Source organism: Mus musculus, chromosome 9, assembly GCF_000001635.26.
Source record: "Mus musculus strain C57BL/6J chromosome 9, GRCm38.p6 C57BL/6J".
NCBI lineage: Eukaryota > Metazoa > Chordata > Mammalia > Rodentia > Muridae > Mus > Mus musculus.
The window spans coordinates 94,410,535-94,423,415 of record NC_000075.6 but is presented as its reverse complement, the minus strand read 5'-3'; the positions used below and the strand labels follow the sequence as shown (position 1 = coordinate 94,423,415).

Below are 12,881 nucleotides of genomic sequence, written 5' to 3'. Positions count from 1 at the left end.
ACTTGGTAGTTGGAATGACTGTTTTTTTTTTTTTTTCTTTTCATGTCAATATTTTTGAGCCACAGGGATCCCATTTGTTCAGCCAGGCATTATTCTCAATATGCCTGAGTTTGTGATATATTAACTTTTAATTGATACATTGAATAAAGCAGTTTGTCCCCCTAATGTAAATGGGACTCACCCCCAAACAGCTGAAGACCCAGCTAGAACCAAAAAGGTAGACCTCTCTACAAGTAAAAAGGGATTCCTACCTTGCTTCATAAGTGGGTGTATTGATTCTTTTCCAGTCTTTGTCCTTGAGCCTTTGTCTTTGTTGTTTTGTCTTTGTCTTTGACCTTGAGTCTTGTCTTTGGGTCTTGGAAACATACATTACCTTCTCTCTTGGGGCTCCAATATGGTGAATGGATATCTGAGTACTTCTCAGTCTTAATGATTATGTAAGCTGATCTCTCTCTCCCTCTCTCCCTCTCCCTCTCCCCCCTCTCCTCCATCTCTCTATCCCTCCATCTTTCCTACTAATACAGTGAATTTTTGTTATATAGTAATTTGCTTCTTTTAGCATTGGGGCTATATAGTTACAATATTTTTATGTTGTTCTTATACCACTTAACCCTTACAACTATTACTTGAGTTGGGATATGTCCATCTGTGTGTGTGTGTGTGTGTGTGTGTGTGTGTGTGTGTGTGTGTGTAGTGTGCACAGGGGAATACACATCTTTGTGTATGTCTGAATAGGTCAGAGAAAAATACATCAAGTATCCAGTCATTTTCCACTTATTTCCTTGAGGCATAGCCATTCACTGCATCTAAAGCTCAGCTTCCCAACCCCCAACTAAGCTGTCAGTTTCCTTCTCTCCCTTCCCCCTAGTGCCAGGGCTACAGGTTCATGAGGACATGACTAGCTTTTTATGTGTGTGCTGTGTATCTGAACTCAGATACTTATGTTCACGGGATAAGTGTTCTTAACCTGAACCATCTTCCACCCCCCAGATTGCTGTTCGTTTAGTTTTTGAGACAGGGCATTATGTAGCTCAGGCTGGCTCCAAACTCACTGTGTTGCTAAGTATCATAGTTAGCTGTCAACTTGAAGGAAATGTAGACCAGGTTGGGAAGACGGAGTACCAGCTGAAGATTTGCCTTCCTTGTATTGACCCAGAACATGTGGTGAGGATTTCCTTGTGGGGCGGATTTTCTTATTGAGGAGTATTTCTTCAAAGTCAGCACACAGAAACTGTGACGAGGAGGGGGCAAGGGTATATTCCAAGCTGACAACTACACTTTCCAATGTGCAGGAGTCACCCACACGACATTTGTTTTGAGGAGATGAACTACCCACAGAGAGCAACTTAGTCTTGACACTAGGAGAGGCTTTTGGTGAGGATGCAGCCTTGATTATAGGAGAGAGCCCAAGATTTAAGGGGTCATAGAGAAAAGCTGAGTGTGATCTTTTCTCAGAGACAAGGAAAGGCTATTGGTAAAGGTGAATCCTCAGTTGCAAGGGGAGCTCTAACATACCAGAGATGCCAGGTCTATGGGACTTCTGCCTATGACAGAAGAAGGTATGGAATAGAGCCATCCAGGGCCTATAAGCTATGCTTGCATGTGACAGAGATGGTGGAACCTGAAAAGTACAACTGATCAAGTCCTTTAGAGTCTATAGGATAATGAGTATGAGTGAGTCCCAGACACCAAGCATTGAATTATTTAACACTGTTGGCTTTGGTTTTGTTTTCCCTTAATTGTAATTATTCCCTGGGTCTCTCTTTTGTTATAGGAAGGCATATAACTTATTTCAGGGGTTTCGGGAGTCCACTGTTAAAACAACTTTGATGTTTGAAGCAACATTGAACTTTTAAAGCATTGGATTTTAAAAAGATTTTTTTTTAAATTTTAAAGTTGTTCTGTGTTTTATATTATGATATTAGCATGAGATCTTAGGGTCATACAAGAAAGGAAAGTTTATCAATTTAAAGGGATGTGTTGATGTGCCAAAATTGTTAAGAGATGGAATGTCATATTGATTTTAACTGTCAACTTGATATATGCCTAGATGGACTGGGAAGTTGGAATCTCAGTTGAGGAATTGCCTCCATCAGATAGACATGTAGGCATGTGTATAGAAGATTTACTTGATTGTTGATTAATGTAAGAGAGCCCAGCTTACTGTAAGTATATTCATGGACAGGTAGGACTGAGCTGTGTAAAAAAGGAAAACAAAAACAAAAACACTGTAGCTGAACAAGACATGGGAAGTGAGCCAATAAGAAAAACTCTTCCACGTTTCTTGCCCGTGGTCTTGCTTGAGCTCCTGCCCTGACTTCTGTGGTGATGGATTGTCACCTGGAAGACGAAGTGGTAATAATCCCTTTCTTCCTTCAAGTTAGTTTTTGTCAGAACAAGAAAAAGACATCTAGGACAACCAGATTGATCTGGAAGCCCTGTTTTTACCTGTTACGTACTAGGACTGTTGGTGTGAGCCATCACACCAGCTGGGTATGTTCCCTTTCCTATAGATGTGAAACCTTGTCTGTGAGTGCATGGTGGTGGCAAACATTAGCTATAGGATTTAAACCTTGTCCTTGTAGTTCCAAAACCCGTATTCTTTGGGTGTAAGATCACAGTTGGAAATTATAAAGTTGCCTGAGGCACAGTGGAATTGCTTTGGACCGGTATCCTATGGAGCTGAACATCATTTCTGGTGCTTCAGACACTGGCCAGCCATCTAGGTGAACAAGTGTGTCTTTCCATTGGGCTATGAGATTATAGAGATTATAGATGGGCATTCAGGGTTAATTCTCTCTTTTGTTTTTGCACTGTACATTGCTTCTCTTTGTCCATAAAATCATGTGAGTGATCAGGCAAGAAACATGGAAGAGTTTTGCTTCTATCTACAGCCAGGTGGCTGTTAGAGAGTTCCCATCAGGAGACAACGGGTGTCTGAGGTTACTCGGTGTAATCTAGTCAACTTACATTCAGCGCCAAGAAGGAAAATACTAAGCAATTACAAAGCAATCCTGGGATCTTGCTTCTGCCGGGTTAGCACTGTATTTTACTCCAGTCTAATTACAGTTAGTGTCTGCATAAGTATATGGCTCTCAGAGCATGAAACAGCCAATTTGCTTACTTTGTCGATGTACTTTGATTACATTTGACCTAACAAATTAGGTTACCTAATTCTAGACCTAATAAGTCCTCCTCTGTCTCAGCTCAAGACTATTCTATTTGGTAGAAACTTTTTTGTAATAGTTGAGGGCTACAATGCTGCCAGCAACTTGTGTCAAAGCATAAAATTAAGCCTAAAGTCACAGTTCAGGCATTTGATGATGAAACTGATTAAAGGCCAGTCCTGGGCTGTAGCTGGCCAGGATATCTCTCCTGACACTTGCCTTTTCTCCTATTGGATTTCCCCCTGACCAGGTATAATTTTCTATCAAGTTTAAGTATGAAAAGACCTAGAAGAAGAAGGAGAACAGACCACCTTCTATAGGTGCATACCTGTGAATGTCTCCTCATCATTTATAACTCAAGCAGGTTGCTTTTTTTGGGGTGGGGTCCTGGGCATGGAATGGGTCCTGCTATGCAGCCCAGGCTGTCTCTGACTTAATGTTTTTCCTTGTCTTAGGTCTTAGCCACCTCAATGCTGAAATTAGTGGTGTGCACTGTGGAATTTTTTTGTTTGTTTTGTTTTGTTTTGTTTTGTTCATTTTATTCTCCTGAGACAGCATCTTGCTGTATCATGCAGACTAACCTCACACTTTCAGTCCTCCTGCCTTATGCTTTTTAGTGCTGGGAGTACAACCACAAGCCACCATGCCCAACTTTAAACATGCAAACCCTTACTAGTGACTCAAATTCCTGAGCAACTTTACTCTTCTCTGTGTCTCATGCTTTTCTTCCCTGGCCCACTGAATGCTCCTCAATGTTTTTCTTGCATTAACTCCAGCAATTATTCTCAGTCTGTAGCCCTTCTGCTTCAACCTCCCTGCACACATTCACTTATCACATGAGAAACTTCTCATGGATCAGAGCTGAGCTATAGCCCAACCTCTTCAGTTTAGCCCTTCTGACGTGTCCTGCTCAGATGGCCTTTGTTTTTACCCCCAAAGTTGAAAGCACTTGAATGTCCTGTAGTCCTTCTTTCAGATGATACACTTCTCAGAATACCTACTAGGTTCCATGTCCCTTGGGGCAAGAACAAGTTCCTCTCATCACATTAGAAGTATGCAGAACACAGCCTTCTCTGCATTTTGAGATCATGAAGTACTTTTTGTATGCCATGTGTTTAGATGAAGACTTCAAATATAATTCTTCTCAAAACAGGAAGTCTGATGGTGTGGAAATTATGAGAAAGAATAAGAATTCATGCTTTCTATCTTAAGTCATGTACAGCATAGGGCGTGCATGAGATGCAGTGTGGCAAGTATGGATTAGAGCTGTTATTTATTTTTAGCTTTCCTTTGATCTTTAAAAACAACTGCTTCTTATATACTCTTTACAATACTCATAATTTTCTGACAAGCAAGAACATGCAGAGTTAGTGTGACCATAAATAACTAGCCATGTAGAGGGGACATAAAGCCAACAATCATACCCTAAGACTGGGGTGCAATTGGAAATCCGTGAAGAGGTATTCTGTTTCTAGAGGTACCCAAGTAGACTCTTCTATAATACCCTCCCTCCACACACACACACACACACACACACACACACACACACACACACACGCGCACGCACGCAAGCACGCACACACACACACACATACATACACACACACACACACACACACACATGCACACACGCTCGCACGCACACACACACACATACATACACACACACACACACACACACATGCACACACGCTCGCACGCACACACACACACATACATACACACACACACACACACGCACACACGCACGTGCACACGCACACACACACTTTGCTACAGATGCTCTTCCAAATGGATTGCTTTCCTTAAAAGGAAATGTGTGGTTCCGTGTTCACAGTATTATGTGCATTTGTCTCACCCATGATTTGCTTCTTTAAGGACAACCAGTCTCCAGGGTGAGATGAAGTCTCCAGCCAAGCTTATCATGAGTCTAGTTATGTTTCCTGCTCTGTGGTGGATGGAGCAGAGAAGCAGGAGGTTGATTTTCTGTTTGCAGGAATGGACTCTGCAGTTGCTTCAGCAGACACAGTCTTAATTCCTGTGTTAGTTAATGTTATGTTAACTTATCACAAGGTAGGGTCATTTCCGAAGAGGGACTTTTACTTGAGAAAAATGCTTCCTGTAGATTGACTTATAGGCAAACCTGTCAGACATGTTCTTGATTCATGATTTTTATGGGAGGGTCAAGCTCACTGTGGGTTGTGCCATGCCTAGGAAAGTGGTCCTGAGATGTGTAAGAAACCAGGTTGAGCAAGCCATGGGAGCAAGCTAGTACTCTACATGTCCTCTGCTTCAGTTCCTGCTTCCAGGTTCCTATCTTGAATTCCTGCCCTGACTTTCTTTGAAGATGGACTGTAAAGTGGAATTGTAAGCTAAAATAAACCCTTTCCCCCTCAAACTGCTTTTGATAACGGTGTTTTATCTACGACATCTCCCCAAAATCTGGACCTTGTGTTTAACCAAGGCAATTCAAGTTCCAGACTCATGACCAACATTAGCCATCTCATGTGTACCATTCACAGGAACAGTAAATAATTACATAGTAAAATACAAGGATTTTATCTTTTGAGACAAGATTTCTCTGAGCAGCCCTGGATATCCTGGAACTCTATAGACCAGGGTGGCTTCCAACTCAGAGATCCACCTATATCTGCCTTCCAAATGCTGGGATTCAAGGTATGTACCACACCACCTGGCTGCAGAATACAGTTTTAAGATGAGAAATACAGTTACATGTATTCAAAAAATTTGCTGCTGGATAGAAAGGTAAAAATATGTTTTTAAATAATAATTGTGATGTTTTGGAGACATGTTGAAACAAAATCTTTAATTTTATAAGGCATTTATTATTAACATTGAAGTTGTGATTAACTATTAATGATCAATGCATTCCTGTAAGTAAGCACTCAGGATATCTTTTTTTCAACAGTACAGTGATAAAATGCCCCTCTCATGTTTTTCCCAATTATCTAACCCCTTCCCCCCAATGAGAATATAATATTTTCTATGATGTTTTATGAGATATTTATCCTTTTTTAAAGGGTGAAAACACACAATTTATTTTAGAAATGGTATTTTTACATCTTATAAGGAACAATGAATAGAAAATACACCCAAGTATCTATCATCTGAAATATTAAAATAAAAATTTCCTTCCATTTTCTTTGTATTTTCCAAATGTAGAAATGGCACAGATAATATAATAAAATCAAACCATTTAAACATATACAACTTAACAGATTTTAGGTACTGAAATGCCAACTTATTTTTATTTGGTCAGGAAATTTACCTACATAAAAAAGGTAAGGTTTCCTTGACGTCATAGTTACTTTCCAAAGATTCGATAGTAGAAGCAACAAAACGCTGCCACAGCACAGAATAAGCTGCCGTTTATGCAAACATTGTGAATGTAGTTGTTGGTGTCTGCATCCCAGAAACAGTGAGCAGTCGTGCTTTTAGCTTATCTCTAATCATTTCTGATAGATGTTTTGTGAGTTGAATCATTTTATCTGAAGAATATTCAGTGCTTGCCAATTCTTCCTTGAGCACAGCATGGATGCAGTCTTTAACCACAGAGAGTTTAAACTTTTGCTGGACAATGAGCCTCAGAATATAGGTGTTCTCAGGCTCCTCTGAGTTCTTGTCCACCTCGCACAAGCCCTAAGGTCTGGCCACGGAAGGACACAGCCATATCCCTGCATCTGGATCCAGCAGATCTCTAGAAGGAGGGATATTTATCTTATTTTAGCAAGCAAATGTTAGTATATATTTTCTACTTCTGTTGGGTAAATAGTATCATAGTATGTGCTTTATTTTTTACTAAGCTGTGGGGTACTTTCAAAATGGCATGACATCAGCGTCTCAGTCTTTGTTACATCTTTATTTATTTTTGCATGCTTTTGTATATGGGTACGTGCCATAGTAAATGTGAGGAGGTCAAAGGACATCTGACAGGAGTTGATTCTCTTCTACCATATGAGTTCCAGAAACTGAACTTTGTTCTTCAGTACCTTACCTACTGAGTTAACCTGCTGGCTCTCAGTCTTTATATTGGCTTCTCTCAGATTTATATGATACTTCTGAACATAGCTTGTCTGTATATTTCTCTCTTTTTGCCTGAGGCTAAATCATTTTCACACATTTCAGAATTATTCCTACTTCTTCCTCCAGGATTTGTAGTTTCATTAAGTTTGTCTAATATAAAATTTTTATGTGTAGTTCTGTAATGTATGTTAGGATGGTATTGATGCATGTGTACATATGTGTTTACAATTATGTGGATACACATGTATGTACAGGTGTGTGTGTGTGTGTGTGTGTGTGTGTGTGTGTGTGTGTGTGTGTGTGTAGTTGACCTTGGATGTCTTCTTCAGTTGCTTTCTACCTTCTACATTGAGGCAGGGTCTCTCATTCTTGGGATTTTCTATCTGTCTTCCACATGCTAAGATTATACGCTGTTTTATAGCATTTTCATAGGGCTAACAGTAGCAATGAAGTTTGCCCATAAGACAAAAATACTTTAAATAAATATAATGGATGTAGTACAACATTTTTCTTATAAAAACCCAATTTTATGGTTTATTTCACATGCCTGTATCAACTCAAGTAGCCATCTATAAATCCTGAGTAGAAAGACCCTGTGTTAACCACACTGCACAATTTCTCACAACAGAAAGGATTTCCATAGCATTAGATAGTGTTCAATGGTTTATAGGTATGGCTTCCATCTTTGCCAGCCAGCGCAGCTAGTAGGTAAAGTTAGATTTTTTTTTTCTGAGTCACTCTCTTGCATTTGTCCCATTTTTCCCAATAGTATATTATAGGAGAATAAGATGACTATAAGGAATCTAGTCAATAATCCATCCATGAATATATCCAATTATCTATTACAGAACTCTGTTATCTAATTTTGAAGGGGAGGGGAGATCAGTGTTATTGCTTAGCAATGTGCTTTTAAAATGCACATATATTCATAGTATAATTAATTAATTATAGGTCACATCATCTTGCCACTCCCTCATGTGAAGGAGGAACATAGTCAGGGAAAACTTCCAGCTCATCCAACAGAAAAAGTGATGTCACGTGAGCATGGGCAAAGGAATTAAACAAAAAGAACCTTAGTCTGTAGTGAAGCTCAGAGAAAGAACCTTTTCCTCTGCAGGGTTGGCCAAAGATGATGCCTGTGGTATGTGGAGAGGGCCTCTACATCCTCCTGTGCTCAGCCATTGGCCTAAATCTTGTGGTAGATCAGAGGGTGTCTCTTGCTGTCAACTACCTACACTTCTTGCTATAACTTCTCTTGTAAAGAGAAAGCTTTACCCTGTGTTGACCATAGCAATTGTGATATAACAAATGTACTCATAGAGAATGGAGCCTTTGAAATGAGAGTAGCTATGCTATATGCATACTGGGTTCCTCAGCCATAAGTATAAATATGAACCTATCATTTTTAGCAAAGTAGATGGAACCAGAGAGCACCTATTAAGTGAAATAAGCCAGACACAGGAAGATAAACACAAAACTTCTCATATGTAAAAGGTAGATGGACTTGAGTGTAGCATATTGTACTAGAGCAGTGGTTCTCGACCTTCCTAATGCTGAGACCCTTTAATACAGCTCCTCATGTTGCAGTGACTCTCAACTATTCATTTTTTTGTTACTGCTTCATAACTGTAATTTTGCTACTGTTATGGATTATATTGTAAATATTCGATATGCAGGATACATGATTTGCTACTCCTGTGAAGAGGTCCTTTGACTCCCAAAGTGTTGCTGCCTGAAGCTTGGGAACCATTGTATGAGACGCTGGGAGGACTAGAGGGGGACTGAGCAAGGGCATAAGGGCAGTTAGATAATGAATACCAAAGTGACCACACAGAAGCAACAACCTCTGGTGTTTTCATAGCAAATTCCCAATAATTTATTCTTAAGGAAGTCCTGCAAGAGAGGAGCTGAAACTGAACATAAAGGACAGAGAGGGCCAACTGCAAACTAGCCTGATATGATCAGTGCATCTGATTTATATGTGTAGTTACTATGGCCATAAAAAAATTGAAGACGACAAATACTTTAAAACGTCAACTTTTCTTCAGTTTTTTTTTTTTTTTTGAGACAATATTTCTCTGTGTAGCCTTGCTGTCCTAGAACTTGCTCTGTAGATCAGGCTGGTCTTGAACTTAGAGATCCATCTGCTTCTGCCTCCCAAGTAGTGGGATTAAATTCTTCAGTATTTTTTTATTGATGTTTCAGCTCTACTCCATTTACTGATGACCATATGTCTTGGTGAATTGAAGAAACTTCCTCTATTCCTGGTACTATGACAAAGTATCACAGACTGTGTAATTTATAAAGAACAGAAATTTCTTTCACACAGTTCTGGCTCTGCTAGTTCTCAGTTGAGTCTACCCACAGATTTGGTGTCTTGTGTGCCATGGATGGTGTTTTCCTCATATGCCCAAAAGGATTGCAGCTTGGTGGGTAGCTCTCTGAGCCTCATTCAGTTGTAATTGTACAGCTCTCCTCATTTGAATTCTTCTCAGTTAGCCCATTGCCCTGAGTCTAAGTTTTGACACTGATGTTGGAGGGACACATACATTCAAATCATAGCAGCATTGCTCAAAATCAGGAAACAAGCATGAGCTACAACTCCGCATATCCCCCAGTATTCCAAGTGCTATGAAGTTTGCTTGCAAACGTTGACTATGAATGAGTTAATAACTTTTTTCATATGGGTGTATGACTGGGACCTCTGATTCAAGATAACACACTCTGTGATCCCAAAGCTATTAATAACAGCTCTTTTTGCTGTCGAGTACTGTGCAACCTCTGTTTACACTGGGCACAGAAGCGTCATCTAGCTCTTACCCTATAAAGCAGTGTGGTTCTCTAGATCTTCGCAGCCAATGAGCTAAATCCCAGTAGGAGGAAAACTCATGTCAGGTCGTACATGGAGCATGTTACAGGACTTATAATGGCACCTAGGTCCTTGTACTCCATCCTGTGATTCCAACATTGGTGAGAGAAGACATAATATTTCCCACAGCACTGTGTGTGTGTGCGCGTGCGCGAGTGTTCGAGCATGTGTGTGCATACAGAAAGTGAATATACCTTAAGTTGTAGCACCTACATATATTTATATAGTATAAAGGCCTGAAATTGGGTGGTAGGGAGGTGGTGGTGAGTCTTGAAGAAGTTGGGTGGTAGGGGAATGACTATGATTAAAATACATTGTATGGAATTCTTTAAGAATAAATACAGCATTTCTTTAAGGAAAATAAAGGAGAGGATGAGACAGCTTAATTTTATTTGGACCTTTTCATCAACATATCATTTTAAATATTCTAAAGTTGAAAGTGTCAGGGTTTTAAATTTGTAGCACACCTACCTAGAGGACATTAGCAAGCTTTTATTACATATCATGCTAATTAGATAATGAACATACAAAGAAAATGAGTGCATACTATAAAGTTTTACAAAAAGAATTAGCTTAGATTTTTTTCCCCCTCCAGTGGATTTAACACTTTGGCTAGCTAGCTCTTCCTTTAGCACTTTCTGCCCACTAAGTTATTAAATTAGTATACACAGAAGACTTTTCTAAGAATCTACAGTGTAAAGCGTTAAGCAGAAATTATATGTAATGAAAATGAAAGCTGATGTACAGAGTGTATTAGCTGGAAGTTGTTACACTTGTGTATGCATGTTTGTGTGGCAGTGTTTATGTGTGTGTACCTGTGGCATCCAGTGGTCCTCCTGGGGTGTTGTTAGCAGGGTACTATCTAGCTTGTTTGTTGAGACAGAATCTCTCACCTGGTTCAGGACTCAACTCAACATCAATCTCTCTCTCTTCTCCTTGTCCCCAGTGCTCGGATTACAAAGCCTGTGTGAACACACCTGGATTCTTTTCTTTTAATGTGTGTTCTGGGGTTGATCTCAGGTCCTCAAGATTGCCAGGCAAACCTTTGATGGATTGGCCCGTCTCCCACGCCCCACTTTTCCGTTTAAGAGTGTTTCCAAGAAGTGTTAGTTTGTATCAGACAGTTACTTCTGGGATGCAGGCAGTTTAAGTTACATTGTAGTCGTACTAGATTCTCAATGATTTTCATTTGTAAGAATTTAAGCCATAACCTGCTGGTACATGGAACAGTAGATGGAACTTCTAGTACCTTCCATGATGCTTTTCCAATTTTGTACTTTGCTCTTCGATTGATAACTTCATCCTGTGAAGAGAATTTTGCTTCTCCACATACAGAGGCAGAGATCCATGTAGCCACAAGTCCATGTTCCCTGAGCTTGTTCCAGCTTGCCTTCGATACCATCTCCTTCTCCACTTCTAAGCCTGCACATTGCATGGTGTCTCACTTCCTCATCAGCTCCTGACTTTGCTTGGTCCTCTCTTTTGTGTCCTGCGTGGGTTCACACAACTAAGCATTAAGGTGATTGGTATGGATACTCTCCATGTAAATAATAGCTTTGTCTGCAGATGTTCACAGTGTAAGATTCAAATGTGATAAATGGATAAACATGCCTCCTGAAAAAGCTGATTTCTCAGCCTGTGGCCTTGGAGAGCAGACCCCACACTGGATTTCAGAGACACCTTTGCTGAGGTTTTGAGTCATTGTCACATGTTCGTTTTAAGGATGTTTCCTTAGAAAATGAGTCATGGTGGTGGGAACTTTATAGCTTGTTGAAGGTGTGGTGGGTGTCAATGTTCTCTGCACTGCCTGTGCTCCGCAGTACAGATGTTACAGCCCATACTTTTGTGAGACTATAGCTTTTGCTACACTGATGGAGTGGCTTTGGGGAATCACAGAGGTCAGTTTCTCTGGTGTGGAAGCCGGCAGAGAGTTGCTTGATTTCTCAGAAGGGCTCTTTTCACTGCTCAACACTCCCCGCAAGCTAGTTTCTGAAGTTCAAACAAGCCTCACATCGATCCAGGGAATTTACTGGATAATAAATTAACCTAGATTACAGGGTTTACCCCTGCAGACCAGGAACCATGGGTTTAGGGAGGGTTTGAGAATGTGCCTTTCAAACTTGGTGCCACAGATGCCTCTCGTTCAAGAGACCACACTTTGGCCACCACTGCTCCAAGCCAGCTGGCAGCTTCTCAGGCCTAAAACTTAGCTGTACAGCACTCACTGCTAGCTATTGTCCTGTTTCCTGGCCTCCGTTCTCTCCACATTCACCTATTAAAGATCTATGTTCTCTCCTTTGCATAGTTTATGTCAGATCTCCCTCATCCACAAAGTTCCCCAAATAGCTTCTAACCACCTAGCCTGCATCCTTCCCTCAGCACCCATTACCGCTCTGACAACAAAGGATGGAATCTTAATCTTTTCTCTTTAATCTTTGTTTTAAAGTGGTTGGCAAGGAGCTTATAGTAGACTTCGTCCATGGGATCCAAGTGCAGACTCACATTCATGCTCCTGCCTGTCTTTCATCTCCCTCGTTTCTATAAATCTAATAGCAACGCTGCTGGGACCAAGTGTGTACATTTCTCAGGCTTTCAGGACGGTCACCCCGGCTCAAAGCCTGTCTACGGGAGCGAGAAGGCTCTGCGTATTCACTGGCTTGTCTTGCCAGGCTCTCTTCTCTAGCATTGTGTTTTATTAATCTTTCATAAGGCAATTTGTGACAGGAAAGAGGATCAGTTTTAAATAATCCAAATTTAATTAAGGGCTGTGTATTAAATTTCAATTTCTTTCTTTCTTTCTT

General features: G+C 40.4%; 1 pseudogene; it reads right to left on the bottom strand.

The window, feature by feature from the left end:
- Positions 6,199 to 6,894, bottom strand: Gm28934 (predicted gene 28934; annotated as a pseudogene).